We start from the raw sequence: 11103 nt of genomic DNA on the forward strand, positions 1-11103 counted from the left end.
TGGCTCCATAACTAGCAATGACCATAAATAACCTAGCAAACTACATAAACCATCTTGTGAAATTCAATTGGTTTGCCAATGCTCCATTAATTTATGTAAATTCAATTGGTTTACATAAACATCTTGTGAAATTCAAATTCATGATTTTTTTTAATTTGTGAATATTTTTTTGGATCCGTACACTTTACGGAATTTCACATTTTTTGTGTAATTCATGAACATGTTTTGAATTCACATTTATTTAGTTACACCAACATTTTTTGAATATCAGAATATTTTCTTGAACATTTTTAAGTCCCCAAATATTTTTGAATTTCATGACAAGAATTTTAAGTTTGTGACCATTTTCTGAATTTGCAAAAGACTTGAATTTTTCATGCTAGAATAAACTTGAATTTGTAATATTAAAGCAAAACTGACTTAAATAAAAAACCGACCAGAATAAACAACACCAAAACAACAAAAAATAAAAGAAAAAAGTGCGTCCAGGAGCCTTAGTTGTCCTTTGCTTTTTGAGGAGGTTGCCGCTCGCTAGGGGGGTGACGCGTGCCTCCTTTCACTGTGGTGGGTTAGGCCCATGAATGTGCGCCCTAACTCCTAACTGATGCTAGACGGACGATTTCTTAATATATACATACATACATACATATATACATACATACATACACACACACACACACACAAACACAAAAAGAGGGCAAGTTTATCTCCAAAAATGAAAAAGGAAAACCAAAACTAAAGGAAGGCAAGTGATGTCTGAAAATGATAACGTGGGTCTAGGAGTTCAAAGTTGTTTGAGTAACACAAAGAATCATTGTGCTATTTCATTGGCGCACACATGGATCACCGGGCCCCTTTGTTGGAGTAGAACACCAGATTGGGCTTTCATTTATTGTTGGGCTCGCTCGTATAATACCGGGCCCCCATGTTTGGTGGTGGGGTGGGGTGGGGTGTGGCTTCTAGGTTTCACTTATTGCAAGACCAAGTAACACCTCACCTTTATCTAAAAACAAATATAGAACACATCACCTCAAGGGTCTACGTATTGTGCAACGCTGAGCACACCACCGCCTTAAGCGTCTACATGTGTACAAACGTAGTTAGGTACGCTACCGTTACGTATTGTTTCTCTCTCTCATTGTTGTTATCTTGCACGACACCATCGTCAGAGGACGAGAGAGATGACTTGGAGAACTTCCAGTTCCTCTACAATGGTGTCTTGGTGGAGCTGGAACACCACCGAAACAGGATCCAAACATTCCTCCAAGCTCTCACCGAAGGATCGAGAACTGAGAAGCTCTCACAACCAACTCCAAGAAGATCTTGTTGAGTACCATTGGCTACGATATAGCACTTGATTTTTTGTGCCTTCACCGTGTTTTATTTGGATTCACATTCCTCTCTACCACATGTTGTGTTCGGATTTGAATGGTAAAGTTTGAAAACATTCAATTTGATATGTACTTCAATTTTCAAGCTTCAAATAAATATGTTGTGATAATATATGTTCAAATGTAGTTTTTATGCAAACATTTGGATAAGAATTAACAAAAAATATATATTGTTTATGGGCTAGATGAAGAAAACTTTAATTCCTAAACATGATGAATGAAATTATGGGGGATTGGGTAGATGAAAAAAAAGTTTAATTCCTGAGAAAAATGAGGAACTAAATTATGGGTGATGGGCTAGAGATGCCTTTAGCAGACCAAACATCTTTAGCATGCTTATGGTGGTTATATTTGAAAACCATTTAAAAGCTCTTGGACATTTGAAACAAAACATGAATAAGCAGGGAAGCGTTGCATAAATGAAACAGCCCACACAACTCGGCAAAAAAGAAACAAAAAAAAGAAACAGCCCACACAAGTAAGAGATCGGGATTTGGACAACAGAAACAGCTTTCATAGCTCAGTTGGTTAGAGCACCCGTTTAGTAAGCGGGAGGTCTTGAGTTCAACTCTCAATGAAAGCATTCGTTTTCCTTTTTGGCACACAGCAACAAACAGCTCCTACTTGTCATGGTTCTTGGGTCTGGCTTCCTGGGGCCTCGATCAAAGTTCTACACTGTGTAGTAGTAGTAGTAGGTTTCATGTCCGAAAGTTTTACCGCATTTACACTGTGTAGTTGTTCATTTCATTGGTCTTTTATGTGATGAAGGCCGGCAAATGCGCTCTAGGCGCTGTTTCCCTGATGCAACCTCATTACTCTTTTCTGATGACAGGAAATTAAGCGGAAGTGCCGAAACCCGAAAGAGCAGAGGCCCAAGACCATCGAGAGAAACCCACAATGATCGGATGAATGAATGAACGAACATGTTTTATTTGGCTTGGGAATTAGTTTGCTTTGCCTAGCTTGAAACGAACGCTTCCAGGAATGCTCAATAATCATGCCATAGCTTCCGCTGCTAGACTTAATCCCTTTTGGCTGACAAGTTGAGCATGCACACCGCATAGTCTCCAATCCAAGCCCCCCTCCAGTGATTCAATTTATTTTTATTACTACTAATATTAGGTCGAGCCAAGAAGTACTGTGGTAGGTGAAGCTCAAATATCAACCCATATACATAACGGCCAGCATTTGATCGAGCAACCAGTCTACGGAATAGGCTTGATATATTTCATCTAGTTACAATTGTATTGCTGGTCCGCATGTGGAGTCATTTAGCTGGAATGGCCACTAATCCATTGGTCATTGTCCTTGTCGGGCATGTGAGGCATTGGGATCTTTTCTTTAAGACACACACGGTATGTTTGGATTCAGATTCACGCGAGCTCAATCATCATAGAGCGATGATTCAGTCTAGACTGGAAACACAGTACACACTAGTACAAAGAATGGCGCACCTTGGAGCACTAAACATGCATTTAGTCCTTGGAGCACTAAACATGCATTTAGTCATAGAGCGATGATTTAGTCTAAACTTGATTCAGTGTACAAGGCGGTATGTTCCCTGCTTATGGAATGTGCATATGAACATCGAATGGAACAAGATCATGTAAGTGAGAAAACCCGAGGTAAAAGGTCGGTGTTCGTATGACTCTCAGTGAGTGTGAGGACCAAGGGACGTGACGATGATGAACTCCGATGGCCCATACCTGAATTCCCATGGTTAATACAAATTTCTTTCTTTATGCTGGGACAGCTATATGTTGCTCTACAGAGAGTGGTGGTGGAAACTTGAGACACCAAACTACAATTTGGCAAAGATATTGTTAAAGCAATATGTATGAGGAATAAGACTGTTGCCATTGTTCAACCTTTCTATTTAGCCTTGTTGGAAATCCATCTTAAAACTGAAGGACCTTTGTATGGCTAGTATGAAAAAATACAATTGAGGTTGGTGATGTTGCTTGGTCGGGTAAAGACTCACTTAATGGTCATGCATCTTTATGCGATTAATTCCCTCAGCTATTTAATCTTTGCAATGATCCTGATTGTACATTATTATTTCGGTTCAATAAGATTAAAGCAACAACTTTGTTCAGAAGATGGCTTACCTCTGATGTCCTTGACCAATGCCATTTTTTTTAGAAAAGGAGGTTAAACCCCCGACCTCTGCATCAATTAATGCATGTAGCCATCTTATTAATTATTCCACAAAGGTCTACCTTGACCAATGACATGAAGTTGATGTCTATGTTGATGATTTACATCTTAGCTCTAACGTTGATATTGTTGTCTGGGTATCAACAAGAATGGTTAGTATGCAAAATATACATGTACGGATGGCTAGAAGAACAAATGATGCCTGCGTGCAAAGGTTTCGGGTTGGCCGGACAAACTCCTTGATGGCGGCTAAGCGACAAACGATACAAGATGGTTCCTAGATGAAATTACAGAGCCCATGCTCATCTGTCACCTAATCTGAGTCCCCCGCGTCGGCCCCGCTAGGGCGACTCGGGCGGCGCCCAAACCCAAGCCGTCGGAGGCGCGCGCTCCCTCCTTCATTCCCTCTGTCGTCGTCGGGGCACGCCGCCGGGCAACACTCAGGGGGCGACTACGGTGGCAGAGGCATCCCTCTCTCACACGTCTCCACGGGTGGTGCGGGGCCCCTGAACGCGCGGAGGCATGGCCGACCTGTGGAGCGACGGCGATGGTTGCGTCGACGTCGGCGGTGGTCGTCCCTGCCTCGGGCAACGGTGGTTGCAGGCACATCGGCTAGCCGGTCATGGGCAGCGGCGTGCGGCGGCTGGCCTGGTTCGGGTGGCAGCGACTGGCTATGCTGCGGCGGCGCGTCACCTGGCTTCAGATCAGCGGCGGTGTCGAGTGTCTGGTGAATTGTTCGGTGGCCTCGGATCAGATCTATTCTGGGCGGTGCTGCCGGTAGTGGCGGTCATCTCCTCTGTCGGAGGTAGTCGGCCTGAGGCTGGGTGGTTGGATCTCGCGATCCGTCATCTAGTCCCGGCTGCGAGTCAGGAAGACATAGTTCCCGGTGAAAACCGAGCCGATGACAGACGATGACGGAGTTCTGTGTCGTTACTTTGATGAAGGCATCGTCTTGTAACTACTGTTGACCCACTCGTGATGCTTAGGGGGAAACCCCAAGATCTGATCGTCGGATGATGGCGGCACTACGGTGTCGTGCCTCTTTTGGGAGCATCGTTTCTGGAGCAGCACTGGATGACGGAGGAAGGCGGTGGAGCGGCTTCGTCTTGATCGGAGCTTCGGTGGAGATGTCAAGTCATGCCTGGCCGACAGGTATTACGCTGTATCATGCCTGCTCGGCAGGTGCTACGCACGACAGATCTTTCGGAGCATTCATTTCAGGATGGACGAGCGCAGGGCGGTGGCGCTGTTGGGCGCCGTGGTGGCGTCGACGGATGGACGGACTGGCAAGGGTGATACGGATCTCTCTCCTGAAGATGGGAAAGTGGTTCGATGAGGATGACGGCTTCTAAAACGTGTGCAAGTGGTATACGATTTAGGTTTGCTGCACCGTTTGTTGTTCCGATACGTTATGGGGATGGATCGATGATGACAACGGTTTTTGAAGAGTGAGAGCACTCAACATTATCATGTTTGTAGGTGTGAATGGCGGCTTCAGGTGGCTTGATGTATGATTTTGTCAGACCTTTATGGAATAATTAATAAAAATAATTGTATGCATCGATTGATGCAGAGGCCGGGGTTTGAACCTCTTTTTCTAAAAATAAATAAAAAAGAGATGAAATTACAGACTAGTTACATTCTGGTTTTCATAGAAACTCCTTTTTCTGAAGGTGTATTGGTAAATCGTCACTGTCCAGGTCATAGCTTTCAAACCTCATATTTGGTTGCATTATCTCCTTAATTATTACAATAATGTAAAAGACTCCCAAAAAATTACACAAGTAATTTAGGTATCACTGGCTCCATAGTACAAACAGAATACAAGAGCTGGATAGCTTTCCTATCCACAGTTTTTCGAAAAGGAGGTTCAAATCCTCAGTCTCTGTATAAATCGATGCATACAGTTATACTAAAGTCATACTCGGAATGTTTAGTATCATTGTCCAATTCTTCACTTATGTTCTTTTTAGAACGAGGGCACCGCTTCGTGTAGACATTACGAAGATCTGACGGTGGACATCAAAAGTGGCCAGCCAACAAATAGAATCAGCTTTTTCTTTTCCTTTTTTGAGAGAGATTTATTACTTATCTTCTTAAACTAATTTTGTTTAACTAAGATAGTCTTCATATTCAGGATATATGTGGTCCGTGCACTTGGCAATGTGGCAAGATCAGCTTCGGCTGCATGCCTGTTGTGTGGGTTTTTCCGGCAGCCACTTAATGCGATTGGTGGTTAAATGGTGTCAAAACATTGTATTTCCGTTATGGTGTCAAAACATTTAATGTGGCCACTTAATGTTTAGAGAGGGAAAGGGAAAAAAGCGAGTTCGGGACAATATCAGGAAACCCACCGTTCATGCCTGTCATCAGGAACACAGACTGCGGGGTGAAAACCTGATATTATCCAAAACTACGCAACAAAGATCAAAAGTATTACACTGCCATGTACCAACACCACTACCAGGAGCCCCACAACAACCATCACCGAACCAGGCTCACAAAAGAGCACAGAAATAAAACGAAAAGTTTTCACCAATTCGGACATAGAGCCTAAACATCACCATGGAAACCAAGCCATCAGCACCGCAACCAGCAAAGTTTATCACCAAGGGGGGGGGGGGAATCGAACATCTCCTTCCTGCATTTACCATTCATCCCAGACTTCTTCTTCACCAGCCTGCTCGCTCGCTTCTGGCCTTGGTGGTCCACACAGCCGCAGCATTTGAGCTGCGCTCTTTTTCAGCAACTGAGCTCCCTTCTTGACATTCTCTGCCATCGCCGGTTTCTGCATACCTGCCCAGTATTCAATAAACGCACACGTTGTGAAGGCAATTTCGAAAGGAGTTTTAATCCACTTTCTTTTCAAAAGTAGCCTGATTCCGAGCCAACCAAATAGACCAGCAAACTACAACTAAGCCAACATTATAGATCTCGCATAAGCCTGGCAAAAAAGCATACGACAAGAGAAAACCTGCCAAATTGTTTTCGGAATATAACTGGTACCAAAAACAGCACCAACCGTTCTCCAAACAATCTTGGCCACAGAGCACCCAAAGAACAGATGTTGCGCCGATTCAAGTTCATCATAGAAAGAACATTTAGGATCTCCCTGCCACTGTCGTTTTCTCATATTATCTCTAGTAAGAATGGAGTTTTGAAATAGCTGCCACAGGAAGATTTGAATCTTCAAAGGAATTTTAGTCCCCCAAATCCACTTATAATGGGCCCCCGCAAGATTTTTTTCTAACCATCTATACATAGATTTAGTGGAATATTCTCTGGAGTTATCTAATCTCCAGTAAACCTCATCATCTTCATCTGCACAAATTTTATCCAACACACATTGCTTCATTTCATCCCATTTCTGAAGCATAGCTGGAGATAACCTTCTCCTAAAAGAAGTTAGATGATTCATACTCTCCAGTTTATCCATAGTACACTCCTTATCTAGGCAAATTTCAAAAAGATCAGGATATTTATCTTTAAGAAGGATATTCTCACCCAAATCATCTAGCCAAAGGCTAGCAATGTTACCTTTTTAAGCACCACCCCTCTCCAGCCATGTAATGCTCCTTAACTTTCAAAATATTTTTCCAACACGGGGAATCAGTAGCTTTCTGCTAAACCTTAGCCACAGATGTTCTTCTAAGGTACTTAGCTTTCACAATATCTTACCATAATCCCTTCTTCTTCTCCAACTTCCACCACCATTTAGCTAGCAAGCTGATATTCTGTTTCCTTAAATCTTTAACCCCCAGACCCCCCTTTGCTTTAGATCTACAAACACGGGTCCATTTCACCATATGATACCCTTTTCTCCCTTTGCGGTGCCAAAAGAATTTTCTTCTAGGTTTGTCCCATTTTTCCAGCGTAGATTTTTTTATCAAAGCCATGGACATATAGTATGAGGGAATATGAGATAACACCGCATTAACTTTAATTAGTCTACCCCCACTGGACAAAGATTCACTAATCCAGGATTCCCCATGACTAATAAACTTGTCATCAACAAAAAGCCAGTCACTGCATTTAAGCCCAGCATAATTAACAGGCATACCCAGGTACTTAATAGGAAAAGCCCCAATGTCACAATTGAACATATCAGCATAATTCCTCATAGTATCATCATCCACACCAACTGAGAAAATCTCACTCTTCACAAAGTTGATTTTCAAACCAGACATAATCTCAAAGAGATAAAGCAACAGTTTAATATTCAAAGCATTACTAACATTGTCTTCAAAGCATAGGATAGTATCATCCGCGTACTGAAGAATTGCTACCCCGTTTTCCACTAAGTCCGCCGCTAACCCAGTAAACAGGCCATTCTCCTATGCTTTCAGGACCATCTTAGTAAGATAATCAGCAGCTAGATTAAAGAGGAAAGGGGACAAGGGATCACCCTGTCTCACTCCCTTAGCACTCTGGAAATATTCTCCCACCTCATCATTCAACTTCACGCTAATGGTACCACCTACCAGAATTCTCCTAATCCAATCAATCCAACGCGGGTCAAAATTTCTTTTGCTATGACAATCCAACAGGAATTCCCAGTTAACTTTATCATATGCTTTTTTCAAAGTCAAGTTTAAGGACAATCCCTTTTTTCTTCTGAGCATAAGTATGATGTAGAATCTCGTGCAGTGACATGATCCCGTCCATAATATCTCTATTTTTGATAAAGGCATTCTGATGTCGACTAAACAAGATGTCTACATGGGGTTCTAATCTGATAGTCAGCACCTTGGTAATCAACTTGTAAATACACCTTAGCAAGCAAATAGGTCTGAACTGTTGCATTTTATCAGCTCCGGCTACTTTAGGTAACAGTGTTATTATACCATAGTTGATTCTCTCCACATCGAGATTATTTTCATGAAACCATTTAAAAAGTGACATCACATCTTCCTTAACAACATCCTAGCAGGATTGAAAAAATTCAATTGGGATATTATCAGGTCCAGGGGCCGTGTTATGTTTCATTAAGAACAAAGCATTTTTAACTTCTGTATCCGAAAAAGGCCTAAGTAAGAGAAAATTCTCAATATCTCCCAATTTCTCTTTATCATCCCACATATTCCCATCTATCTTACATAGGTTTCCAGGAGCAGGGCCAAAAAGATCTTTATAAAAATCAGTAGCATGTTTAAGCATGTTCTTATTCCCTTCTATTATCATATCCCCGCAACTACGAGAGATGATAGTATTTCTCCTTCTCCTCCCATTCACCATCCTATGAAAATATTCAGTGCTACTATCACCCTTTAGCAACCAATTGTCATGTGATTTCTGTAGCCAAGCTACCTCCTCTTCCATCAGTAAGCTATTTAATTCTACCAGCATCTCCACTTTTTTGCAATAAAGCTCAGGGCTCAAAGTATCATTTTCTTGCAACTCCTCAATATGCCCTAATTCCTCCCTCAACCACTTTCTTCTCTTCCTGGCTTGACCAAAATTATTTGAGTCCCACCCTTTAAAATACTTTTTGAATCTCTTCAATTTGATATTCATGATATCAATAGGATTACCAGAATATACAGGTTGCATCCAGATTTTAGCCACTAAAGTATTAAAATCAGGTTTGCTCAACCAATTCAGATCAAATCTGAATTCCCTCTTTCCAAAATTAATGGGAATATTATCATCAGTATTAAGAATCAGGGGACAGTGGTCCGAAATCTCTCTAATAATCTTCCTAACAAAAGTAAAAGGAAACAGATGTTCCCAGGATTTGGACATGAAAACTCTATCCAGTTTCTCCAAAGTAGGATTCTGTTGATTATTAGACCAGGTATAAATGCCACCACTCATATCCTCCTCCCGCAAGGAAAGAGCATTAATAATGGAATTTAAAAGGTCTGAGGAGTGTCCTAGGCTCACCCTCTTATTTTTCTCCCCAACAAATCTCCCCCCAATGTAGGGACAAGTAATGTGACTGCATGTAGCCGCAAGCTCCGTCAGGAAATCAGTTTAAATTCTTCATGTGTTGATCCATATACCACCAGAATACAACATTTCATCTTAAGAATTTTGTTCCACAATTCGAAATTCATAAGATATTTGCCCTCCACACAGTTAACAAGATCAAACACATTACTTCTAAAGCCACCTAATATTCCACCCGACTTCCCTTCCAAAGGGATCCACTTCCAACTGAAAGCTTCTCCAGGATCAATTATTCTCAGGAATTTAGGCGAAAAATCTTTCTTCATAGTTTCTTGAATCCCAACAAAATCAAGCTTAAAGTCTCTGACCAAGTCAGAAATATATGTCCCCATGCCTCTCTTCCCAATCCCCCTACAATTCCAAAAGAGACTAATCATTTTTTTCTGTTTTTTGGATTTTGGGTTTTGGTGCTAGGTTTGCCAGGAGCCATAGCCTTACCTGGACCATCCCCCACTTTCTGCTTTTGACTTCTAGTCACAGGTTTAGATATAGTAATATTAACTTTTTTCCTTTCTTTCTTCCTGGATCTAACCACAGTAAAGTCATCAGCATCTAAGCCCTCATCTCCTACCCACTCAGTATCTAAGGGAGATGCTTTTCCAGCAGCATTAGTGATAAACAAAATTTTATCATGTTGATTATCACTCTTATCAACCTTTTTAGCAATGTTAGCTCTGGAAATCTCAAGTTCTCTTATGATATCTATGGTTTCAAAATTATCATCAGGAATATTAACGCCCATTTTAACAACAACAGATATAATCTCAAGATTTGATAAAACTTCAAAAGAATTACCAGGAGATATGCTGTTACCTTGTAGATCTCTCTTTTGAGCCAGCCTCTCAGCTGTAACACCCATATGCTCCACATTGGCCCCCACATTCCACTTGCTACATCAGACTTGCATTTCCTCCCTCACAGGGGGAGTAGGAATCACTTCCACTTTCTCACCAGAATTATCACGGGACTGCACCAAATAGGATTGTTTTTTTGATTACCAGAGGTTTCACTAGGGTCCATCTCAGTCACCACAAGTTCTCCCATACAAGCATCAAGATATGATGAGAATTTTTTACCAGAAACAGAAATAGAGCATGGCACAATCTGCATAGAGTTCACTATAATTTCATCATAGGATACCATCCGAGAGTCCACATTCCCCCTTCCTCATTGTTTTGATTTTTTTCAGCCTCTTCCACCATAGTATCAATAAGCAGCCCATTTCCCACTTCCCCCACTTTCTTCCTCAGACAACATGTTCTCACTCTCATTTTGTTTCTTTTCCTCCTCCATGTTTTCTTCCACAGGATTCATCACCACATTTTTCCCATAACCACCTCCAGCTGTTCCTGGGGGAGCCGAAGACTCCCCCATATTAGATGAGGATGCAATGTTTCTTTCAACACGAGTATCAGTATTAAACCTAGCTTTTTTAGTAGCATTACCTTCCTCATTTTCTTGATGCACTCCAATTCTCTCTCTTGGAGGATTTTTAATCAGGATTTTATCAACAGAAAAGAAGAAATCATAAAAGTGTCCTCCCAACACCCCTTCCGCTGAAGCAGGGATGTCCTCAGCATCTCTACAACCCAGCTTAATTCTAACA

The 11103-nt window shown here is 41.6% G+C and overlaps 1 non-coding gene across 1 annotated transcript; it reads left to right on the plus strand.

Annotated features, from left to right (window-relative positions):
- The first annotated feature begins 1900 nt into the window (after positions 1-1900).
- On the plus strand, positions 1901-1974 carry TRNAT-AGU. The gene has a single exon. It is a non-coding gene; the product is annotated as a tRNA-Thr (tRNA).
- The last annotated feature ends 9129 nt before the right edge of the window (positions 1975-11103 follow it).

This window comes from Hordeum vulgare, unplaced genomic scaffold (genome assembly GCF_904849725.1).
Source record: "Hordeum vulgare subsp. vulgare unplaced genomic scaffold, MorexV3_pseudomolecules_assembly, whole genome shotgun sequence".
In the NCBI taxonomy this organism is placed as follows: domain Eukaryota; kingdom Viridiplantae; phylum Streptophyta; class Magnoliopsida; order Poales; family Poaceae; genus Hordeum; species Hordeum vulgare.